This window comes from Mauremys reevesii, linkage group 8, assembly GCF_016161935.1.
Source record: "Mauremys reevesii isolate NIE-2019 linkage group 8, ASM1616193v1, whole genome shotgun sequence".
In the NCBI taxonomy this organism is placed as follows: Eukaryota; Metazoa; Chordata; order Testudines; family Geoemydidae; genus Mauremys; species Mauremys reevesii.
Window position 1 is genome coordinate 55,377,873 of NC_052630.1, and position 26,006 is coordinate 55,403,878.

Genomic DNA, 26,006 nt, shown 5'->3' on the forward strand with positions numbered 1-26,006 from the left:
AACATCAGCCACTTCACTCCAGGCCCCTTCCCTTCTGGCTCCAGTCCTCCCCATGTTCTCCATAAACTGCCCCTATATTAGAGACCATTCAACATGCAGATAAAATTTGACCCTGGTCCTGAAAACATTTATGTTCATGCTTGACTTCATAGGGATGACTCCTGGGAGTAAAGTCAATCACATTTGCAAGTGTTGGGAGGACCAGGGCTTTTGTTGACCTCTGAACCAGTTAACTATGTTAATAAGTCAATAGCTACCTTTATCAAAGCTCTTGAGGGATGGTTTGTTTCCTTTAATGCCTAAATGAGACACTAACCGATAAAACTGCTCAGATGAATAATCAAGTGGAAACAGGCAAGAAGAAATTTGAGGACACTGAAAAGATTTTTTTGGCTCTGGAAATTGAACATCTCCTGCACCCAACTCCCATTGCTTTTCAGTGGAAATCTCCCCCTAAAATATTAGCAGGTGTTCTAATTAAACTAAAGAATACCAAAAAACAGAAAAATCTAGAAAACTTCATTAAAGTTTCTAATATCCACATATTGGACCTAATCCAAAACCCACAGAAATCCATGGGAGACTTTCCATTGACTGCTTTGGATCATGCCCTCTGGACCTTTGGTATTTGGAGAAAAGAGAATTTAACTCATTCCGTTTCTGGTTTTCATATTTTTTGCAAAAGTTTGAATGTTCCCTCCAGCTATCAAAAAAATGCATCTACCTAATGAAAGTTCAACATTTAAATCTATAGATCAGTCTCGTACATCTTATAGTACCACAAGTGTAACTTTTAGATTCTCATAATATAAAGTGGGTTTTAGAGTTTGTCTGGGAAAAAGGCAGAACAATTATATATACATTCCTGCACACACACATTCTAGATGGCAAGGAGTTAAGGGGAGGGCAAGCAGTTTCTGCCTGAGACAGAATTTGCTGTGCTTGGTTTTCTGCTTCTGTTTTGTTTCTTTCCTAGTTTAGATTAAAGATCAAAAGCTTGGTACTTGTGATTATTGTAATGCAAAACCTTTACTTGTTCTTAAAATAAGAAAGATAGCCCAAGTCAATTGGGATATCTGTTATTCTTTTGACACAGCAGACTGTTACTGAATATCTATTTCAGGATTATCTTTATTTCACTTTGAACAACGATATTTGCTGTATGCGATTAACAGGATGCACATGAGCTTTGTGTACATTCAATTCTTTCATCAAGATTTTTGTGAGACTCTCTCTAGGCAAAATATTTTTATGAATGGTTTTGATTTTTAAACTGTTTTGCTTTCTATAACAATTTAATCCTAAATCTCATAAGCTATACCAGGGTAGGCAACCTATGGCATGCGTGCCAAAGGCGGCACGCGAGCTGATTTTTAGTGGCACTCACACTGCCCAGGTCCTGGCCACCCTGCATTTTAATTTAATTTTAAATTGAAGCTTCTTAAACATTTTAAAAACATTATTTACTTTACATACAACAATAGTTTAGTTATATATTATAGAGTTATATAAAGAGACCTTATAAACATGTTAAAATGTATGACTGACATGTGAAACCTTAAATTAGAGTGAATAAATGAAGACTGGGCACACCACTTCTGAAAGGTTGCCAACCCCTGGGCTATACTGTATTAAAAATAATTTTAAGAAACACTGCAGTTTGCAACCCAAATATTACAGAATTAAGAAACTGACTACAAACAAAAGTAAAAGTGGCTTTTGTTGATTTGGGACAAGCTAACAAACAACCTATATTAGGGAAAATAAATGATTTTTTTAACATTCAGTTTTAATAATTAAAGGTGTTATTGATAACAAAAGGAGATGGTTCACTTAAGAATATAGTTCCTCAGCTGGTGTAAATCAGCATGGTATTGACAATGCTAGTTTATACCAGATGAGGATCTGGCCCACGATTTCTAAGATGACAGTGTCCTTTTACAGGGTACGGGTGAGTTTGTTCAGATTGAACAAATAACCCTTCCAAAGGAAAAAACATGCTGGTATATAATAACCATCAACAGGCTCTTCCTGATTTTCAGACAGCGATGGCAGCTGCACATAGCCTCAAAGAAGCCAGAAACAAGATTTGTATCCCTCAGAACTGTATGGGGTAAAAGAATGTACAGGGCGGTGTTACAATATACTTCCAGAGGACAAAAACAAATATAGCACCTGGAGGAGAGAACTACTTCAAACTCCACATGTGATGTAAAGGAATGCAAGAGCAGACAGTAAATTGTGCTTCAGACAGACAGGCCAAAGGGGTAATAAAGAGAGTGTCTGGATGGAGCTGCATTAGGAAATGCTTTCACTTTCAAATCATGACTTCTTTTCCAGAACACAGATATGTACTGGGTGTAATGAAAGTGCTGGGACTTTAATTAATGCATGATAAGGAACTTTTTAAATATATGAACAGATACACGGGAGGGGGTGTGTGTTTCTTCTCCCTTGGTGTTCACACCTCAACTGCTAGAAGAGGGGCTCATCTTCCCTGACTGGACTAACCTCATTATCTCTAGACTGATTCTTGCCTGCATATTTATACCTGCCTCTGGAAACTTCCACTACATGCGTCTGATGAAGTGGGTATTCACCCATGAAAGCTTATGCTCCAATACGTCTGTTAGTCTATAACAGGGGTCTCAAACATGCGGCCCACGGGGCTATTTCCTGCGGCCCGCCAAGTGGCCTGCACCTGCCCCCCCAGCCTACCTCCAAGCTAAGGGTGGGCAAACTACACCCGCGGGATTGCCCCTTTGAGCCCTGCGCCACTCCCTAAAGCGGCTGGAACCACGTCTCTGTGGCCGGGAGGGCGGGGGGAGACCCGAGGCCAATGGGAGCTTCGGGGAAGGTACCTGGAGGCATGGCAAGCAGCGCGCAGAGCCCTGTGTCCCCCTCCCTCAAGGGCTACAGGGACATGGTTCCAGCTACTTCCCGGAGCAGAGCGGAGCAAGACCGAGGCCGGCAGCCTGCCCTGGCCCAGGTGCTGCTGCCACCCCGGACCTGAGCCCCCTGCCTGCGCCCCAACCCCCTGCAGCACCCCAACTCCCTGCCCTGAGCCCCTGCCTGAACCCCAACCCCCTGCTGCACCCCAACTCCCTGTCCTGAGCCCCCTGCCATATCTCACACCCCTCCTGCACCTGAGCCCCCTGCCTGCACCCCAACCCCCTGCTGCACCTCAACTCCCTGCCCTGATCCCCTGCCACACCCCTCATGCACCCTCTGGGGGCAGGGAGGGGGCGGAGTTGGGGTGGGGACTTCAGGGAAGGGGTTGGAATGGGGGCAGGCAAGGGGTGGGAAGAGGCGGGGCCTCATGGAAGGGGTGGGGTGGGGGCAGGGCCGGGGGCAGCAAGGGGTGTGTGTGTCAGTCATGCAGCCCTCGGGCCAATGAACAAGCCCTCATGTGGCCCTCGTGGCCATTTGAGTTTGAGACCCCTAGTCTATAAGGTGCCATAGGACTCTTTGTTGCTTTTTACATCTTGCTATAAAACCTTGGTGGAGACAAGGCACTGCTAGTTTTTATTTTAACATGAGGTACCTAGACAAGGTCAAGGGGTTAGTGGGGATTTTCTGCCAAACCCTCTGCTTCTCCCAAAATCAGCAAATTGAATATTTTGTAATTGCTGCAGGCTGAGGACTACAAACAACCTACTCATAGAAAGGCAGGACTGGGCTCTGCAGACCTAGCAGCCAGCATGCTGCTATCTGTTTGCATATTCCAGGTGTTGAAAAGAGAGTATGGAATGTTTTGTAGAGAGCATTCCAAAACATGGAATAATCGCCAGGAGGTATCTTCCAGTCAAGCAGCTCTGACTGACTTCAACACTTGAGGCTTCAGGTATGCACTTCGCCATGGTGCAGCCTGCAGAACATCACCTTGCTGGGTTTCAGGACCATATCTATGCTACAGTCTTCCAATGGCCATATGGAGGGAGCAGCGCCAACCTTTCCGATAAATGAACCTGTGGAGGTTGGGAGGAGAAAGCCAATAGGTTTGAAAAGGCTGCTCCGCTCCCCAGAGCGCAGTGAAGGGAACGCTGCCCAGCTTCAAATACTGGCTGGCTTTAAAGAGTCATTGTTAGCTGGAGCATGGCCCCTTTGAAACTAGCTGTCATTCTCTCCTAGGGTACAGTAGCATGTCAGGGACGTACCCAGAGCTCTGTATTCCAGACTAAAGGCTACCACCATACCAACAACTGGTCCACCACTGGGGTGTAACAAGGGGGTAGGGCTCTTCTGTTAGCAGGAATTGAATAAGGAGTGCTCAGGCTAATAAGAAAATGTTGTTTCGAAGTGAAGTGTCAAAACAAACTATTTAGACATTTTTGAATTTTTTCTCCAGCCCAAACTATTCGCCAGATTTCACCCAAATTCACAAATAGTTTTGTTGCCCCCCAGTGCATTTTCCAGCTAATTTACTATTCACTGAAAAGAGAAATTCGCCCAGCTCTAGCGCTAACTGCTTCTGCTTCCTACTCACTCCACTGTGGTGTGTGTGGCTTGTTTACTCCACCCTGGATATCAGAAAGGTGGAAATGTCTCTTCAGTCAGAGGGAACCAGGGCCTGGGATGGAGAGGTCGCTGCAGGGAAATGCTAAGAATAGCCACCTAAAAGCAGGACAGGTGATAAAATCCATGGGAGAAGGACTCTAGAGAGGAAATCTTAATGCTGTGAAAGGATCCTCAATAGTCCCCTCTAGTTACACAGTAGGAGAGTGGGGATTTGCTCCCCCATGGAACAATTAAATAGGGCTTGCCCATAACCCTAGAGATTTGACAAGGATCCTTTGGAGGGCAGAACCATCTTCCTGGAGGCCCTGTGCTTTTACACCAACTCTGGTCCACAGGTGCTTGAAAGACTTCTTCCATTATCTGCACAACATCTAAAGAGCTGGCACCCAGACACATACGAACACCACCCGCAGAATGGGATGGTACCAGCTGGTCTTATCTGCCACTATGGAAACTGGATGCTAAGGCTAAAGATGGACCCAAGTTGCAAAGTTTGGATTCAGTTGCAAGTTCAGGAATGTTTGGATCCAGATTTTTGCTTAGGCCCGTCTCCAGTTAATGATAACACAGGCTGGGGACTGAATCTTACTCCCACTTATGTCAATAGAATTTATATCAACTTCCAAGGGACTAAAAATCATCCTGGTGTCCTTGGGACTGACGAGGTTTCAGAATACGGCAAATCTCCGTACATCTGCTGCAAAGCTCCAGCCAAGGGCCTCACGCTGGGAGGTGCAGAACAGGTCAGCATGGAGGGTGCTCAGCTCCTTGCAGGAAATGCTTGGCTCTTCCCAAGATCTGGCCCATGGAAAGCAGGTAAAACCTCAACTATGCACTCCCTGGTCATTGGCAGATTAGATCAGGCCTCTAACATTGTTTCTGTTGGCAGTGTGCATGTCTGTGTGCTACTTGCCATTCACAGCTCTGTATGTATTGCTGTGGTGCCGCTGTTGGAAGAAACCTGGTTGGTGGACCCTGCACTGTAAATAAGCTCTCACCCACTTGCATTCACAAATATGACTCTGCATTTCTTCCTCATGAAAGAAATCACTGTCTGGGGATGGAAAGGGCTGTGAGATCTGCAGGAGTATGTCCCAGTTGAACAGATTAGACAAGCAAGAAGAAATCCTGAGGATTGTTGCTGAGATGCAGAGAATATTATAGCTACCAGTAGGAGCCCCGATATTGCAGACTTCTCTCACCCCAGTTTTGCTTAAGTAAGAGTTAGAGCATCAGGCCCAAAGGCAGAGCTCCATTGCACTACACTCCATTCTTGCATTACAAGGAAGGTAAACAAGTTCAACTAGGATATACTATATTACATCAGACTATTGTCCTATCTAGTCTAGAGTGGTGCCACCAGCTGCAGCCAATACCTGATATTTCAGAGAAAAGCCAAAGCACCTAATAACACCCACCCAAATATTCTATGAAGAAAAAATTCCTTCCTGATCCCCAACTGTGATCAGCCTGGAGCACGAGGTTTGATTACCCTTGTCACCTTCCACAGTTACAAATGTTATCAGCAGTTGGAAAGTTATCCAGCCCTTTTCAAAGAAATCCAGCTCCAGTGTTAGACTAGATGTTGTCCTGCACCAGAGAGTTCCACAGATAGCTATACAAATCATAAAATATTGTTCCCTTATTTGTTCTAAATGTGATTGTCTATCATTTCAAGTGATTCCTTGGTATCATACCTCTGGGAGAGGATGAGGGATCAAACAACATGTGACAGGTATGTAGTCACATTGCTTAATGCACTATTAGCAGGTGCTTAGATACTATAAGGATGAATGCAGTATAAAAACCTTTTCATATAGACTAAAATAGATAAATTAAAGGGCCTATATCTGTCTACATACTTGTGTAACCTGCAGCACCATAGTATCTGAGGGCCTCTCTAATCATGAAAAAAAACCTCTATGATTCATATTATTCTCTTAATAATTTTAAATACCTCAATCACATTTTCGATCCCAATTTTTCTCAAATGGAATGATGTTTTCTATCAGGGAAAAGTTAACCTTTAGGTAACGGACAGATAGCAGTGGGGACTGGACACAGATAAGGACGACAAAGCATTAGCAGCTCAGAACATAAGTACAAGCATGAATTAGAGAGGAGGATAAAAGTGAGTGGAGTCCCTTATCTGATGCTCTTATCTGTTATGTGGTGACAGGCCCATTTCCTGAGGAACAGAAAGCATTGATAGGGCATCAGTGTTCAAAAATAGGCCAGAACATACACTGAGTGGTCCAGGGCCAAGTGGCAACCAGGGAACAAGAGCAAAGGAGAATTGCCAGCTGTGTTTTTTGTTTAAAAAGAACAAGGTAGTTGGGGGGTTATGCAGGAGCCAGGCATAGGTTTTGCTAGGCCTATGGATAAAGGTATGTGTGGCCCCATCCAGCTTGCTCCTCACTTGGCATGTGGCCTCTCAACCTCTCCTAACTGACAACAGGTAAAACAATCAATAAGTCCAACTTCACACAGCTACAGCACCGTCTCTCAAAGGATACCAAAGCACTTAGGCACTTAAGGGCCACTGACAGTTAATGGGGACTTGACACTCTTGAGAATTTTAGCCTTAATTGATAATGAGTTTAGTCTGTGAGCCAAGGAATTATCATCATCTTCATTTCCAGATGGAGAAGAAGAAAGCACAGAAGTCAAGGGACTTGCCAAGAGTCACACAGGACAGTCCAGAAAAGCCAAAGCACCTAATGACACCCACCCAAATATTCTATGAAGAAAAATTCCTTCCTGATCCCCAACTGTGATCAGCCTAGAGCAGGTTTGATTACCCTTGTCACCTTCCACAGTTACAAATGTTATCAGCAGTTGGAAAGTTATCCAGCCCTTTTCAAAGAAATCCAGCTCCAGTGTTAGACTAGATGTTGTCCTGCACCAGAGAGTTCCACAGATAGCTATACAAATCATAAAATATTGTTCCCTTATTTGTTCTAAATGTGATTGTCTATCATTTCAAGTGATTCCTTGGTATCATACCTCTGGGAGAGGATGAGGGATCAAACAACATGTGACAGGTATGTAGTCACATTGCTTAATGCACTATTAGCAGGTGCTTAGATGCTATAAGGATGAATGCAGTATAAAAACCTTTTCATATAGACTAAAATAGATAAATTAAAGGGCCTATATCTGTCTACATACTTGTGTAACCTGCAGCACCATAGTATCTGAGGGCCTCTCTAATCATGAAAAAAAAACCCTCTATGATTCATATTATTCTCTTAATAATTTTAAATACCTCAATCACATTTTCGATCCCAATTTTTCTCGAATGGAATGATGTTTCCTATCAGGGAAAAGTTAACCTTTAGGTAACGGACAGATAGCAGTGGGGACTGGACACAGATAAGGACGACAAAGCATTAGCAGCTCAGAACATAAGTACAAGCATGAATTAGAGAGGAGGATAAAAGTGAGTGGAGTCCCTTATCTGATGCTCTTATCTGTTATGTGGTGACAGGCCCATTTCCTGAGGAGCAGAAAGCATTGATAGGGCATCAGTGTTCAAAAATAGGCCAGAACATACACTGAGTGGTCCAGGACCAAGTGGCAACCAGGGAACAAGAGCAAAGGAGAATTGCCAGCTGTGTTTTTTGTTTAAAAATAACAAGGTAGTTGGGGAGTTATGCAGGAGCCAGGCATAGGTTTTGCTAGGCCTATGGATAAAGGTATGTGTGGCCCCATCCAGCTTGCTCCTCACTTGGCATGTGGCCTCTCAACCTCTCCTAACTGACAACAGGTAAAACAATCAATAAGTCCAACTTCACACAGCTACAGCACCTTCTCTCAAAGGATACCAAAGCACTTAGGCACTTAAGGGCCACTGACAGTTAATGGGGACTTGACACTCTTGAGAATTTTAGCCTTAATTGATAATGAGTTTAGTCTGTGAGCCAAGGAATTATCATCATCTTCATTTCCAGATGGAGAAGAAGAAAGCACAGAAGTCAAGGGACTTGCCAAGAGTCACACAGGACAGTCCGAGGCAGAATCAGGGACCGAACTCTCATCTCCTGAGCTTCATCCAAAACATCTTCCCTCTTCCCAACGTCCTCCCACAAGTGCCTATCAAGCCCAAAGACTGCCGGGGCATATACATGCCAGGCAGCACGCAAGCAGCACAACAAAGCAGGTATGGGAACTGCTAGGAAGATCTGTGGCATAGAACCTTGGCAGCTTCTGGTGCTTGGCCAGAGAAGGACAGTAAAGGAACAAAGGCTGACGGAAGGCTACACGAAGGAGCAGATGGTCTACTGTCAACACTAGTACAAGAGATGTCACATTTCAGCAACAGGACCAGGAGCTCTGGAGGAAGGGAGCCCTATGCAACTTCATAGATAAAAAAGACAGAGACTGCCAGAGGGTTGTGCCTCAGATATCCTAGGACCGATTGACAGAGCCAGAAGGGTACCCAGAAGTCACCTACTGCAGGCCCAACAAAGAAAGTAACAGAACGCCAACACCTACAGCCCCCAACTAAAACCTCTCCAGAGCATCATCAAGGATCTACAACCTATCTTGGAGGATGATCCCTCACTCTCACAGACCTTGGGAGGCAGGCCAGTCCTCACTTACAGACAGACCCCCCAACCTGAAGCAAGTACTCACCAGCAACTACACATCACACAACAGAAACACTAACCCAGGAACCAATCCCTGCAACAAACCCCATTGCAACTCTATCCACATATCTATTCAAGGGACACCATCTTAGGACCTAACCACATCAGCCACGCCATCAGGGGCTCATTCACCTGCACATCTACCAATGTGATATATGCCATCATGTGCCAGCAATGCCCCCTCTGCCATGTACATTGGCCAAACCGGACAGTCTCTACCCAAAAGAATAAATGGACACAAATCAGACATCAAGAATTGTAACATTCAAAAAACAGTAGGAGAGCACTGCAATCTCCCTGGACACTCAGTAACAGACTTAAAAGTGGCCATTCGTCAACAAAAAAGCTTCAAAACCAGACTTCAACGAGAAACTGCAGAACTGGAATTAATTTGCAAACTTGACACCATCAAATTAGGCCTGAATAAAGACTGGGAGTGGCTGGGTCACTACAAAATATAATTTTCCTTCTGTTGATACTCAGACTTTCTTGTCAACTGTTGGAACTGGGCCACATCCACCGTAACTGAATTGGCCTCGTTAGCACTGACCCCCCACTTGGTAAGGCAACTCCCATCTTTCCATGTGCTGTATATTTATACCTGCTTACTGTATTTTTCACTCCATTGTGACAGACCCAGACCAGTGGGGTACAGGAGTCTGGTAGAGGGCAAATATACTGGTCACTGGATGAGTAGTTTTCTGTTCCCTGAGTGACCAGAGCAGGGGCTGCACTAGAGTAATCAGGAACCTGCTAGAACCAATTAAGGCAGACAGGCTGATTAGATCACCTGCAGCCAATCAAGGCAGGCTAATCAAGGCACCTGGGTTTAAAAAGGAGCTCACTCCAGTCAGGCAAGGAGGAGCCAGAGGAGAGGAAGTGCGTGTGAGGAGCTGGGAGCAAGAGGCACAAGGAGCTGAGAAGGTGAGGGTGTGCTGCTGGAGGACTAAGGAATATAAGTGTTATCAGACACCAGAAGGAAGGTCCTGTGGTGAGGATAAAGAAGGTGTTTGGAGGAGGCAATGGGGAAGTAGCCCAGGGAGTTGTAGCTGTCATGCAGCTGTTACAAGAGGCACTATAGACTGCTGCAATCCACAGGGCCCTGGGCTGGAACCCGGAGTAGAGGGTGGGCCCGGGTTCCCCCCAGACCTCCCAACTCCTGATCAGACACAGGAAGAGTTGATCCAGACTGAGGGGAAGATCACTGAGGTGAGAAAATCTGCCAATAAGCACAGGACCCACCAAGGTAGAGGAGGAATTTTGTCACACCATGTATCTGATGAAGTGGGTTATAGCTCACAAAAGCTTATGCCCAAATACATTTGTTAGTCTCTAAGGTGCCACAAGGATTCCCCGTTGTTTTTATTAATACAGACTAACACGACTACCCTTCTGAAACCTGGCACAGAGGGGCATTCTGCACATGCATGAGTTTAAATGCTCTCCTGTTATTTCATGTTTTAAGCAACTCAGATTCAGACCTGGTATAAGCAGGTACAACTTCATTGAGTTCAATGGAGTTGAACCTTCTGACAGCAGGTCAGAATTTGTCCCATTATGTTAAAAAAAAAAAATCAGTTGTTCACTAATTACTGCTTGGTGGTGGTGGTGGTAACACAACACCCACACAATCCCTAGTTCTTCCAAAAAAAAATAAATCCATTGGTCACAGCAATGTCAGCTACAGCAAAGCTGTGAGATGTCAGGAGGAGCCATGATGGAGGGTAAGGGAATTAATAAAGAAAAGCACCTTGAAATATTAATGAGAGAGAGATCACAGTATCTACAGTACTTTGATTGTTGCTTCAGGAATATATGGCTGCCTGACACATGGTAGACAAATGAAAAGCAGTGTTGGGCCATGCTGGAGGAGTCCATCTTCAAAGCTATGCATGCAGATCTGGCCACACGACTCCTATTAAAATTAATGACAGTCTTGCAGAAAAAGTAAGCTGATAGGTTTGTGAAAAGTATTTGATGCAATTCCATGTTGGAGAATATTAACTTGAGAAAAGAAAGGAATCAAAAGTGTTGGCTAGAAACCAGGCTCAAAAATAAAAAATAGCAAGTGGCTGAAGAATGGTAATTTTTCCAGCTGGAAAGAGATTTACCGAAAGACCAAGATAATCTGGAGGAGGAGGAGGAGAGAAGAGGAGGTTTGTACCTCTCACATTTTCTCTTTATTAATTTTTCAATATGTGTGAAAAATTTGGCGAAGCCCATATATCTGATACTATACTGCACTCGTCACCCTGAAAGGGATTTAGAGTCTTCTTAATACAAAGTCTCTCTGTTTAGAGATATTAAATGATCACATTCACTCCTAAAGCCAGGTATCCCATCAAGAGCATTTTCAGGACAGACACACCAATCCATTTACTCCAAATTCTGGGCCAGATCCTCAGGCCCCATAAAGGGGCAGCGGGGGGATTTCCCTACAATGGGCAAATCCCTGGGTGGCATTATGCTGACATAGACAGCTCTACACCACCTGCTTCCAGCCTCCTTCTCTCACCTGCCACCCAGTGGTGTAGGTGACATGTCAGAGGTGGGCCAGGGACATAACCAGAGTGCAGTGCACTCCAGCAATCCCCACCTGGCAGAACAGGACTGCCAGCGTAATTTAGAGCAGCTCTTAGGATGCTCTATATGGGCCCCCAGCTAGCCTCAGACGGGAATACAAAAATTTGACCTTTATTTATTTTTAATGGAAAATACAGAAAAAACACAGAGCTATTAAAGACTCAAAAAGAAGACTCAGAAGAAACAACCAGAGATGAAGGATACATTTCATTTTCTATACCTCTAAAAGAAGGGATTGGTAATAAAACAGCATAGGAAACTGAAGTGTTCATGCTGGAGATTAAATTACAGAAAGCCAGTTTAACAGCCCAAGAAACAAATACTTCCTGTGCATTTAACAAGAGAAAGTTAACCACACTCTACACACAGCATGTGGTGTTGGCTGGCTGTGCATTTTCATTAATCCAGTGCCAGAAAGCAGACATCATGAGTGAACTAAAGATACCATGGACCTCATTCTCCTCTACCTTACAGAGGTTTCACACCCTGGCATAACTTCACTGGGCCAAATTTTGTTCTCAGTTACATGAGTGGGAATCCAGAGTAACTCTGAAGTCAGTGGGCCTCCTCCGGATTTACACCTGTATACATGAAAGCAGAATGTAGACCATGAGCTCAAATGGGAGCTCTGCAGAATTTGCCCTAACACTTCTCAAATAACCAATAGTGCTATGAAATGGAATTTATTCCATACTGGATGGAATACTGCAGTGTACTGTGTCATAACTGTTGGCAACTTTCTAAAAGCTACATATAGTAAACGAAGCACTTAGCAGAACTACCCATCTCAGCCAATCAGGTAAGATGAAAATATTAGGAATATTCAGAATTTATACAGAGAGTGTATAGTGTTCCTAGACAACATGAAGGATAGTTTTCTCCACTACATTCAAAAACTGCAGAATAATTTGGAAAGGTAATAACAGTGCCTAGCCCTCATATAGCATTTTTCCATCTTCAAAACATTTCAAAAATTTAATAATTAATTGGTCAATATTTTCTGAATTTCAGAATTTCAATGAACCAGGGATAATTGGGAGGGGAGGGGGAAATGCTCTACTAATTAATCTCCACAACACCTCTGGGAAGTAGACACATGGAAATGAGGACTTGGTAGACAGAGTAAAGGCCTGATCTGAAGGCCATTAAAGTCAATGGAAAAGCTCTTACTGATGTCCACGTCAGAGCTGAGACTGGTACTCCAGCTCTGTGTTCAGTCCACTAGACACGGCGAGAAGGAATCTTCTCTAACAGAGATTGTAGGGCTGTTTGTTCGATTCATACAGGACCTGCCACGACAGCAGTAATTCAGGGCACTCTTGATCTTTTTCAAAAAAATGTCTTCATGTTTATAATAACCCTTCAGATGCTCAAAGACAAAAAACTTGTTTTCTAACCAAAATATTTTGTCTCCATTGTTTACAGGAGCTGTTTGCTGAGCTCTGGTTTCAGGCACTGATTGCATTTTTAGATTTATTTTTAAGAGCACTGAAGCATCTGCACTTGAGAAAAAAGAAATCTAAAGGATTAAGTGTACTTTTCACAGAGCTGTAAAATACAAGGTAAAGTACAAGGCAGTATTACACCTTGCGCTTACCAACCTGACAGCTTCATTTATAAATGCTGCCCTCCAAAGTGCTTCAGATTGGTTCCCTTTGCATCTGAAAGTAAATATACTCCAAAAACAGGAGTAGTTAACTGCAGTACTTCATTTATTTCCAGAAAGGGGGAAATATGCATCTTAGAATAATTATTCAGCCTAATGAGCGTAGCAACAGCAGTGTCTAGTCTCTTTAGTATTGAGAGTGTGGAATGAGGAATCAGGACACATGGATTCCGATCTAAGCCCTCCCGCTAATTCATTGTAGAACCTGAGCAAGGAAGGCAGCCCATTTCCAGAAGTGGCCGCTACCATTGGGTGCCCAGCATGAGACACCTAGAACCTGGTTCTACAAGGGCTAGTAGAACCGGGGCTGTCGGCATCACTGATAATCAGACGTTAGGGATGTGTTGTCTTTTCTGTACACCCACCTCCCACATGACTAAGGGGCAGCTGCAGCCGGGGGCAATCCCTAGCATAGGAGCGTTAATAGAACTGAACTGCTGGGGACCAGGATCATGGGCCTGGGGCTTGCAGCTGGTGTAAAGGCACAAGACCACTACACAGAGGGTCTTGACTTCCTGCAGAGCACTGGGACCTCCCAGGTTTGTCAACAGACACATGGTTTGTTCTGCTGGGGGTTCAGGAGGGGTGGAGTAGTAGTCCCACTCTACAGACAGAACAAAAGGGGAGGAAGAAAGGAAGTGCTCTGTGAACCGGTGGAAATGTGGATTCCAACGTCTTGTTGAGGCTGGTTTCCCTCCTCCCCCGGCCTCCAACAGTTCTTTCTCCTTCTCCTCCCCACCCCAGACACAACTCTAACCACTGCACTGCAAACTGCAATGCCCGACAGTGAGTGCTCCCTGCAAGCACCATCGAATCAATAGCCACTTTGTTTATTGGAGCACTGTATTCACTAACACAACACAGTACATAATACATGACAATGGACAGCTTTATGCATTACAAAATTTGGTACATGGTAAATATAAAAAAAATTAAGAGACTGGGGATCTTCTAAGGGACTTATGTTTTTATTTAGCGAGCTGAGGCATAAGAGAGTAAGAAAGACCCCTGTAAAACTCCTCAGTTTGCATGCAAACCTAATTTCTTGTTTCATTTCATTCTGGGTTTGCAGTCCTCGAGCTTTGCTTTAGTTTCAGGTTCCAACCAACAAACTCAGCTAAAGCCACCACATTCCACCACCTGCTTGTTACTCTAGAGCTATAAAACAGGCCTAGGTTCCCATGAAATCAGGTTCAGGCTCACAGACCTCGGAGATCCTTTTAAAGAAATCAGCCTGCTGTTCATCCAAAACCCATTCACAGTTCTAATCAATATTGTGTATGTGTTGTGTTACTGATTGCCCACTAGAGGGATTTGTTACATAAATAAATTAAAAAACGGAAACAGATTCTGCCATTGATTTCCCTCATCGAAGAACCTCTCTGACAAAATTGTCTGTCGAAAATCCTCTTTTGCCTCCTAAACATCCTTCTATTCTATTCTCTGCAGTTGCTTCAAAGATTCAAAGGAGAAATGGATGAAAAATGGACTCATTAATTCTGCTGCAAGTGTTTTCAATTAGTGTCACTTGATTTTCAAAGCTCAGAATGTACCACCTGGAATCACAGAGGAAAAACATTACCCTAAGTAGTTCATTTCGGCATGAACTAGCTGTGCTCTGTGACCCCTAGCTGGGTAGGAGTTTTATTTTTTAAATGCTTGTTTAACCCATTCAGACCATGTCTCATTGACTCTGCAGCCTTAATTCCTAGTACCCATGTGTCCCCTATTTCTCTGATTGTTTAGCCACATGGTAATGGTAGAGTTGTCTCTTGTGAGCAGATGTATTCCCTGGGTTCCCACTGTTCACACTAATTGGATTCCTTTGTTGTTTTCTGAGCACACTCTTGCGGTGCAGATATATCTGGCATCCACTCCTAACAGCTTAGACCAAACAACCCACTGCCCAGTCCCTGAAACTAGTGCTGGCCGCTCAGACTGCCCACTCCCCTACCCCCATAGCTCCAACACACCCTCTCCTAGAACTCCACTCCAAGGTGTGAACCTTCTGTTTTACCTCTTCAGGGGTCCACGTGGTAAGTGTAGCATGCTTCTGCTCAAAGCATCTTTGTATTATATAACACATTATTGCTCTTTACTTAACCACAAAAGAAATACACAGATCTATACAAAAATAATAAATCCTAAAACATGCATTTCCCTGCCTCAGTTTCCTCGCCACTCCAGATAGTCATGGGGGAATTCTGTGCCACTGCGCATGCACAGAATTCATGTCCCCCTGCAGACTTCTTTGCTTCCACACAGAAAAATGACTTTCTGACAGGGAAGCAAAGGGAAGGTGCAAGAGCAGTCACACACCACTCCCTAGCTGTGCAGGTACAACATTTCAGGCACCTAGAGCAGCCGGTGGAGAGGTAAATCACTGTGGGGCTGGGACACCCCAGTCAACGGCTCCTACCCTGAGCCGGAATCAGCAGCTAGTCCCGGCTGGGCTGGAGGCAGGAGAGGACAGGACTTCCTCTTCCCCTGCAAGGAGTGGCTGGGGCTGTGTCAGACCCATCCCCAGAAACCTCCCCCAGCTCAGCATCTTCCTGCTTCCTGCCCCCATCACTCCTCAGCTGTGGGGGAAGGGGTCACTGTATGGGGAACTGCTCCCCCATCCACCCAACCCCTGTGTATCTGGACCTCCCATACCCAGACACCCCTGCCAAGTCTCATCCTGTACACCCAGAACCCCCCTAGCCATCCATACCCAAACCCCACTCCACTGAACCTCAACCCCTCCATCTTGAGCCCCTCTGCAACCAGACCCCCTGCCTCCAGACCCCCACACCATCCCCACTGAGCTCCCTGCACACAAACCCCCACCCTGATTCCCCACCACATACACCCACATCCAGACCCCCATGCTACTTACAGCCAACTAGCTGCACCCAGACCCCCACCCCACCAAGCCCCACTCCCCTAGCATCCAGAAACCCCCATCCCTGCTGAGACCCCCCACAACCAGACCCCTCCACTAAGCCCCAACGACCTTCACCTGGAGGCCTCTGCAGAGTCCCACTGCCCCTGCACCTGGAACAAGCCCCTGTGCATCCACATCCCCCCACACCTAGACCACCCCCACACTGAGCTGCCTGCACCCAGACTGTCCCACGCAGAATCCTCTCACCCCACTCCTGGATCCCCCCACACTGAGCCCCTCTACACTTGGATCCTGCCTGGTTGAGCCTACCTGCCCACACCTGGTGCACCTGGCGCAGAGGGGCAAGACCCCAGGATGTTTCTGGGGCAGACCCAGGTCTTGTGCTGTGTCAGGGTTGGGTGTAGCCTCACTGCTGAGTCTGTGTCCTAGTGGTAAGTGATGAGTGGGGGGCTGCAGGGTGATCATCTGCTGCTCCCTACTGCCATGCTGGAGCCTCTGCATTTATTTATTGACAAATAAAACTTGCCGAATTTTGCAGAATTTTAAAATATTGTGCTCAGAATTTTAAAATTTTTGGCACAGAATTCCCTCAGGAGTATCCAGAGCATTCTTTGGGGTGAACACCGGGCCCTCTGGGGCCATCTAGTGTCCATCTGCTGCAGTGCATAGCTTGGGTTCTGAAACATGAAGCCTTCTCCCCCCAGCTCTTTTTCTCTGACCCTAGCCAGTCCATCCCTTAACCCTCTCTCCTGTCCAAAGTTCCTGTGCCTCTCCTTTTCTGTGGTTTTTAAAAGCTAGCATCAACACCCTGCTGTCTTCTTTCTGTGTCTGGGGATTTTTCATTCTCCCTGACATGAGCCCTTGCAAAGGGAAGGTGGAGAGAACCGATTTCTAGTAGAATGCACTCTTTAGTTCTTCCAGGTAAGATTTATTCAGGGGCAGATAGTCCTGCTGGTCTGGCAGAGACATGGATTTCAGGCTTGCAGATCATGGTGAATACACAGAAATAGAAGCATTCATGCTATAGCAATTTTCATAGTAACAAATTTGGTGGCGGGTATAATAGGCTAGTGAAGGCTAAGCCTTCCCTGGCGCAGCTGCTGTGGACCTGCCACTGGACACCTGGGCCATAGTAGCCCTGCCCCTTCCCCGAGACCCCCACTGCCTATGCTGCTGCTTCCTGCCTGCCTGCTGCTGCTCGCTGCATCCCTCCTCGGGGGCGGGGGAGGAGGGAATGTGGCGAGCCAGTGGTGGGCGGGAGGGTCCGGCGGGGGTGTGAGGCCGTGGCAGTTTGGCCCAGTGTGGCCGGGGCCAGCCCAGCAGCTTGGGGGGGAAACTGTGGCTTAGGGGGGAATGGCAGCTTGGCCTGGTGTGGCCAGGGCCAGCCCGGCAGCTCAGGAGGACCAGCAGCTCAGGGTGGTGGTGGTGGTGGCTCAGCCCGTCATGGCTGGACCCAGACTGGTGCTCGGGAGGAGGAACCCATCGTGGCTGGAGTGGACAGACCGGGACTCCTCCAGTCCTCCTGTTATGGAAGGAGGGTTCGGGGCTCCAGCGTGCAGGGGGACAGAGTCTTGGGTGGAAGGGACATGGCCAGCGGGCTAGTCTCCCCAAAGCAGGGGTTTACCAGCCACTCATGAGTAACAACTTCATAATACCAACTAGAATTCATAACTGCTACAGACAGATCCCACAAGTCATCACAGGTCAGTGGCGTGTGCATTTTGGAGGATGTCTGCACAACAGTCCTCTTCTAGGACACTCAGACTCTGCCTGTCCTTCTTCACGTTCCACGGCTTAGCTATTTCAGTGCCATTCAGACTAGCAGCTCATCCTTTAGACCCATCTGCTTTTCACAGCTTCAGCAATTTGTTTCCAAATATTGGCATAAGTTGTAAACAGAAGTCTTTCAACAGTAACCCTTCACAACAAATTATTATATATAATATAGTGCGTGCGCACACACACACCCCTAAAATATGCAACACATAAACCAGGAACCTCTCTCTCTCTCACTCACACCCACCCACAAAATGAGAGTTTCAGTGGGCAGCAAGTTCAGCTACTAACTCAGCTGGATATAAACCAGTGTGTTGTACAAAATAATTCTATAGGTTTTTCCTTAGAGCTGGGTCAAATCACAACCTCTGAATAGTGGTGGGTGAGAAAAACAAGGGTTTTGTACTCAAAACCCAGATACACACCAGTTAGGGTTCTGGATCAGATCCAAAACTAGAAAGAACCTGTCTTCTGTAGGGATGCAGCTGAAATTTCACAAGAATGACTACTCTAAGAAGAGTCTGGTCCAAGATGGCAGAAATTACATGGACACAGGTAATCTCACATGGCCATTACAATTCAAGATGGTAGGTATCAATTTCCCATCATTTGGGACCAAAATCTGACAAGAACAGCTTATGACATTTCTGTGCCATCATATCTACATTTGAATCCTACCCATGATCTGGCTTGAAAACACACCCTAAACCAGATGAAAACACTATATTTCCAGGCAATCCTTAGGCTTTAAACTTGTATGCCTTGCTAGCCCAAAAAGGCAGGTTCTGAGTACTCTTGAGAAGCTTGTTGCCAAAGACAGAAGGAAATGCCACTGATGGAAGTATCCCTCTTGTTCTGCAAAATGGAGCTTTCTTGAAAGCTCAGGTCTGAGGCAGAAAAACCTGGCAGCGATCTTATTTTGTATGAAGAAGTCAGAGCTGAGCTTTGCCAAGCAGACAGCTATGAGCTCACCAGTCTGAAATAACTCATTGAGAAGAATTTTTTGTGGGTACGGTAACTAAATTAGTTAATGCTAGAAACAAGACTCCAATATTTCTCTCACAATAATCATTCCATCCCTCCATGGCTTAGTCATGACACCATGCGAGTTAGCCCCTGCATTAATTAGGAAATTATAAAATTGTGGGGAAGTGCTTAGCAGCACAGACTTTCGTATTCAAGTCAAGCTCTTTGAACTTGTGTCATTTTAGTATTTGAAAAGAGTGTAACCAAAACCTAAAAAACAGCCTTGCCATGTAGGAAAAAAAATATTTGAAGAGGCAGCAGACCCAATGGCAATTATTATCCTCTGTGAGCTTCAGAACAGGCTGTGAATAGGTTTTTCCAGTAACCTGATGCAGTTTGGTAGGAGATAATGAAATGAAATCCTTTTAAAGAACCAGAAAAACAGTTGTTGACAGCAACTTTGTCAGATCAGAGATTTGATGTCTGCATACTCTGCATCGCTATATGCTGTGTGTTGTTGCTTCAGGCTTTGATCAGTCATTTATCCAAAACAAACCATTGCCATCAGCTCCAGTTCTTTTGATACCATTTCACGCTGTTGTCCCAAAGCTATGTGAAGAATATTTAGGCTGATGTGCCTGTGTTAAAGTGTAAGCCTGACTGCTACTGGTGACAGCCTTTTACCCATGGAATTTATCATTGGAGAACTGTTGTGTATCGATACATCGCATTCCCTCATTTTCAGCCAATCAGATGTTTCCTTTTCAGAACATTCCAAACATTCTTCTCCCTCCCCCGAGCCCCCCAGACAGCTGCTGTTCCAGGTTGTGTAAATGTACCAAGTCATTTTCCATAGATGACCCAATATTTGGACTTCTCCACAAACCCCAACTGAGTGAAGCTGTAAACGATTCATCAAGAAGCTTAACGATACGATTATAAATGACTGTGTGCAGCTGTATGCAAAGGCTCATTTTCTGTACACAAGGTACCAAATTCATCCCCCAACTTAAAGACTTGCACACGGATCCTGCTGAGATTGCTTCTTTCATATGAATGATTAAAGCAGAGAATGAACTGGCTGAGGCCTGGTCTACACTACGAGTTTAGGTCGAATTTAGCAGCGTTACATCGCTTTAACCCTGCACCCGTCCACACGATGAAGCCATTTTTTTGACTTAAAGGGCTCTTAAAATCGATTTCTGTACTCCTCCCCTGACGAGGGGATTAGTGCTGAAATCGACATCGAATTTGGGGTAGCGTGGATGCAATTCGACAGCTATCCCAGAGTGCTCCATTGTGATCGCTCTGGACAGCACTCTCAACTCAGATGCACTACCCAGGTGCACAGGAAAAGCCCCAGGAATTTTGAATTTCATTTCCTGTTTGGCCAGCGTGGCAAACTCAGCAGCACTCAGCAACACAGGTGACCATGCAGTCCCCTGAGAATGTTTCTACATTCCCCCTATCATCTCCGTCCCTGAGGTTATCGCAGATTAGAAAGCAAAAAAACCACACTCACGATGACATGTTTTTCGAGCTCATGTAGTCCTCCCGCACTGATAGGGCACAGCATAATGCACGGAGGCATTCAGTGGCAGAGGCCAGGAAAGAATTGCTGTGTTTGCTTAATGGCAAAAGTATCATTCCTCGCTAGCGATCCTGCCCGAGCCAGGTCGCTGTGTCAGCCTTGGGCGGGGGCATGACCGCTTTGTGAGCAGGAAGGCCTTAGATATAGACATTGCATTAGGTAGCTTCTGTAACTAGAGAAAACATTCCTGTGCATTTGGCAGTCTGTGGCAAAAAAAGAGAAGCCCCGTAGTGTAGTGGTTATCACATTCCCCTAACACCCGAAAGCCCTGTAGTGTAGTGGTTATCACATTCACCTAACACATGAAACATTCCTGGTTTGAAACCAGGTGGAAACAGGTCACTGTTCCTTTTTCTGACTTGCCTCCTGCATTTTTAGTCTTAGAACAGACCATGCTGTGAAATTTTACTTTGAATTATATCAATTATGAGTTAAATAATATGGAAGTTCTCTCTAAGTTATAGTCCCAGGTTCCTTATCCTTTCAGCTGCTCTGGTTAGGGGTGGGGGAAAATTTTCATGAAGCCTTTTATAGGGACTAATGCTATCCAGGACTCTGAAATAATCTTAACGTGGCCCATAGAGTGCAATCCTTCGTTCTGGATTTGTCATTCCACAAGTTGAACTGCTCCTTACTACTCTCCAGGCTTCATGAGCCATGGGAGCAAGGGGCAGGCAGGACTGAATCGCCATGAGACAAAACTTAAAGACGAGAATGACCTGGAGTCACTCCCATTCGGTGCTTTAAGAGAAGGATAGCCATGTCTGTCCAGGCACCCCTGATCAACCTCACCGAGGTCTGCCAGCTGAGCGGCACCCCAGCTGGCAGGAGCTGGTGAACCGAGCCCCAGACCAGCAGCGAGCTGAGCCGCTCACCCCGCTGCCAGTCTGGGGCTCCATCCGCTGACCCGCTCAGCCCACTGCCTGCCAGGGTTCCGATTATCCAGGCTGAGCGGGTCCAGTGGATGGGACCCCAGAAAAAAGGCATGAAATGATTGTCTGCCGTTGCTTTCACGGAGAGAGGGTGGGGGCTGATGACATGTACCCAGAACCACCCGTGACAATGTTTTTGCCCCATCAGGCATTGGGAGCTCAAGCCAGAATTCCAGTGGGTGGTGGAGACTGCGGGAACTGTGGGATAGCTACGCACAGTGCAATGCTCCGAAAGTCGACGCTAACCTCGATACTGTGGATGCACTCCGCCAAGTTAATGCTCTTAATGGTCTTAAGTGGGGACACACACAATTGACTGTACAAAATCAATTTCTAAAAAATCGACTTCTATAAATTTGACCTAATTTTGTAGTGTAGCCATACCCTGAGTTTTGTCTGGCTTGGGGAAATTCCCCAAGAGCACGTGGAGAGAAACTGTTATAAATCAAAATACTCTAATACACTCTAGATAAAAAGCTGATACTTTCAGAGTAGCTTTTGTGATTTACTCTTTCAAATATTCCTGTAGAGCTAGATCATGGCCCAGGCTAACAGAGCCAGGCAGTAGAGTGGGCAAGGACTAAGGAGACTCCCGGAACAGCATTCCTGGTGCACTGCTCAGGACAGCACAGATGCTGCAATGGACTTGCTCTTCCCCACATCCCTTAGGAACAACTCACTGACAAGGGGCTAGTGAGAAGAAGCCATGGCTTTGCCACCCAGTGAACTGGTTTCCAGAGTTGGCAAGGGGATATGCCAGATCCCTTAAAGCGGTGTTGCAAATTGCTTTCCCTTTGGCTGGAGGAATCACTCAAACAGAATAGCTGCCTGTTCTCCCCAGATGGGGGTGAAGCCCCTTACTATGGGCTTTGTCTTAAAGGCACAATATAGCCTTTGATAATTAGACACATAAGCCAAGATTTTCAGAAGAAACCAATGATTTGGGGGCTCAGCTTGAGCAGGGCTGGCCTTACCATGAGGCAAACTGAGGCAGTCGCCTCAGGTACCAGACTGGGGGTGGGAGGGGCATCACTAGGACCCCAAGTGTAGAAAATTGTGTCTGCTGCTGGTGCATATGTATTCTCTCTGCTCTAGATGCACAGAGATGGTGGAGTCTGTGCTGGAGGAAGGAGGGCACAAGAAACATAACAGGCAGGAAGGAGAAAAGGTGAGAGGGAATAACATAAAGCAGCAGGAGCTGCAGGGAGAGAGAGGAGGAGGAGCCTCTTAGGTACCTCTCTAGCACCCCAGGAGCCTGGACTGATTAACACCAGCTTCTCAGGGAGCTTCCTGTTTCCTGCTGCTTCCCTGAACCCACTTGAGGAGAACAGTCAACTGAAGTAGTAGGAGCCAGTTAGGCCCTTAAGACGCTGCTATCTTCCCTCACTCAGGCCCTGCTACCACCCTGCTTATTTGTCCCCTTCAATTGAGTGTTGAGAGCCACTATAGCTGGCACAGAACAGCAGTCATGAGTGAAAGAAGAAAATGCCCCTCTGGGGCAGCATTCAGAAAAAGAAAGCAAGCAAAGGAAGCTTTTCTATCTAAGCAGGAAGGCGCTCTTCTGAGATACATAGACACAAATGTTCGTGGCTAGCCTTCTGGCCCCAGTGAGGATGTGAGTGGTGAGGAGATGCCTGATCTTCCAGTTAGTCGGAGTGCAGGTGACCAGGCAGCTACTGCAGCATCCATATCTCCATCTCAAATGGATGTAACCATGCACATTCCTGAAGAAAAGTGTAGATCAGAGAAGAGTGTGGTGGAGGCACAAGAAACAGCTGCTGCTGAGTTTAGTTCCTTAAGTCTAGATGATCCAGGACTGTGGACCCACTTGAGCAGTAGCCTGAAGGACTTCCTTGTACTCATGGGCCACAGAAAATGAAAAACTTCATGTTCCCCAAAGACAATGAAAATAGAAGTTTCCATCCAACACATTACTGGCATGAAAACCCCAATGGTGACAAAGTGGAGAGGCCATGGCTTATGTACTCAAAAACCCAGAATGCTGCATATTATTTTTGTTGCAAACTCTTCCAGTCTAATGTTCCAGCCACATTGGGTTCTACAGGAACAAAGGACTGGAAAAATCTGGCTAGAAATCTGGCATGCCATGAGAAGGTAGCAAATCACCAGAGAGCTTTCCATAGGTGGAAAGAGCTTGAGATGAGACTAAGGTTAAAGGCCACCACAGATGATCAGCATCCAGAGAAGATTGCATCAGAGTCTCTTTACTGGCAAAATGTTCTGAAAAGGCTCATTGCCATTGTGAGAATGCTTGCTACCCAAAACCTAGCACTGTGTGGCACTTCAGATCAGCTGTATGTGCAGGGCCGGTGCAAGGATGTTTCGCGCCCTAGGCGAAACTTCCACTTTGTGCCCTCCCCCCCCCCGCGCCTCTGCCCTGAGGCACCCCCCCACCCCGCGGCAGCGCCCCCTTCCGCCCTGAGGCACCCCCTTGCAGCAGCTCCCCACCCTATGCCCTGAGGCACCCCCCCACCCCAGCTCACCCCTGCACCGCGCACAAGCACGAGCACGAGCACGCCGTGGCTTCTTCACTTCTCCCACCTCCCAGGCTTGCGGAGCCAATCAGCTTAGGCGCCGCAAGCCTGGGAGGCGGGAAAAGTGAAGCGGCCATGGCGTGCTCAGGGAGGAGGCGGGGCAGGGGTGAGCTGGGGCGGGGAGTTCCCCTGCGTGCCACCCCCTTTACTTGCTGCAGGCGGCCCTCCCCGCGCCCCCCTTCCCCAGCTCCCTCCACCTAAATGCCAGCGGTGACCAGGGTGGCTGAAGATCCGGCCGCCCTGGTCGCTGCCGAAGAAAATGGCATCCCCCAAATGCCAGTGCCCTAGGCGACCACCTAGGTCGCCTAAATGGTTGCACCGGCCCTGTGTATGTGCCAAACAATGGAAACTTCCTTAAAATTGTGGAGCTGATGGCTGAGTTTGATGCTGTACTCCAGGAGCATCCAAGAAGAGTCACCACCCAAGAAATGTACACACACCACTACCTTGGAAAAACAATTCAAAATGAGATCATACAGTTACTGGCAACAAAAGTCAAACAGAAGATTGTGGCAGATCTGAAGTCAGATATTACTCTGTTATTCTGGACTGCACACCTGACATCAGCCATATGGAACAAATGACTTTAATGGTGCGTTTTGTAACAACAGAACCTAGTGAAAATGTCCCTGCAATGGTGACTGTCAGAGCATTTTCTAGAATTTATTGACATTGATGATACTACAGGAGCTGATATGACAAATGTGCTTCTTAAAAAGCTGGAAGATACAGGAATTGCGATAACTGACATGAGAGGTCAGGGCTATGATAAAGGTGCCAACATGAGAGGAAAGAACAGAGGGGCGCAGACACGGATCTGAGAGTTAAACCCTCTAGCTTTTTTTGTCCCATGCAGTTCTCATTCCTTGAACTTGGTGGTCAGTGCTGCAACATCAGCTTCTAGTGAGGCTGCTGAATTTTTTAATGTAATTCAAAGCATCTATGTATTTTTCTCTGCATCAACTCATCAGCGGCAAATTGTGAAGCAACGTCTGGGAACATGCTCTCTGACACTGAAACTACTGAGTGCCACATGATGGGAAAGTCGAGTGGAGGCGATAAAGCCTATCATACACCAAATTGGGAAGATAGATGATGCCATAGTTGCCATTATGGAGGATAATGCTATGACAGGAACGGAGAAACAGTGGCAGAGGGAAATGGAATCACCAGAAACGTACATAACTTCAAATTTCTGGGTGGCTTAGTGTTGTGGCATGACATACTGTTTGAAATAAATGTTGTAAGCAAGAGACTCCAAGGTGTTGACCTTGATACCTCTGGAGCAATGGAACAACTGGACAAAGCAAAGTCATACCTACAGTCTTACCGGTCAGATGAGAGATTTCAAACCGATCTTAAGAGTGCACAGAAGTTGGCAGAGGAACTTCACACTGAAGCTATTTTCCCACCCATTCAAGAATACAGGAGTCACAAATAAGAGTGCACAAATAAGATGACCACCCTCTTTCCACATGCTTTTGTTGCTCTGTGCATACTTCTAACACTTCCTGTAACAGTTGCCAGTGGAGAACACAGCTTCTCAGAGCTGAAGTTAATAAAAACACATCTACGCTCCACAATGACACAGGAGAGGCTGGTCAGCCTTGCAACCATCTCAATAGAGCATGAACTGGCCCAGACGGTGGACCTTCAGGAAGCAGTTCAAATCTTTGCAACCAAGGCGGCACAGAAAGCACCACTTTGACTATTCAAACAGATAAAAATGCCAGTGTTTACTATGCAGACAAGAAAAGTTACATTTGCTGTTCTGGCGTTTGAAAGTTAAGTGTTACTTAACATTTTTGAACAATGCATTTTAAGTTGTTAGTTCTCCTTTATCGGGGTAGGTAGCAGAGCAGTACCATGAGAGGAGTAGA

At 46.1% G+C, this 26,006-nt stretch overlaps 1 protein-coding gene and 1 long non-coding RNA gene across 2 annotated transcripts in view; one reads left to right on the forward strand and one right to left on the reverse strand.

Annotated features, from left to right (window-relative positions):
- The window catches only part of COLGALT2 (collagen beta(1-O)galactosyltransferase 2), a 91,971-nt gene that overhangs the window by 51,249 nt on the left and 14,716 nt on the right, over window positions 1-26,006 (reverse strand). The window lies entirely within an intron of this gene.
- LOC120370256 lies at window positions 10,040-15,592 on the forward strand. Its single transcript, XR_005583669.1, has 3 exons — window positions 10,040-10,094; window positions 13,179-13,315; window positions 14,869-15,592. It is a non-coding gene; the product is annotated as an uncharacterized LOC120370256 (long non-coding RNA).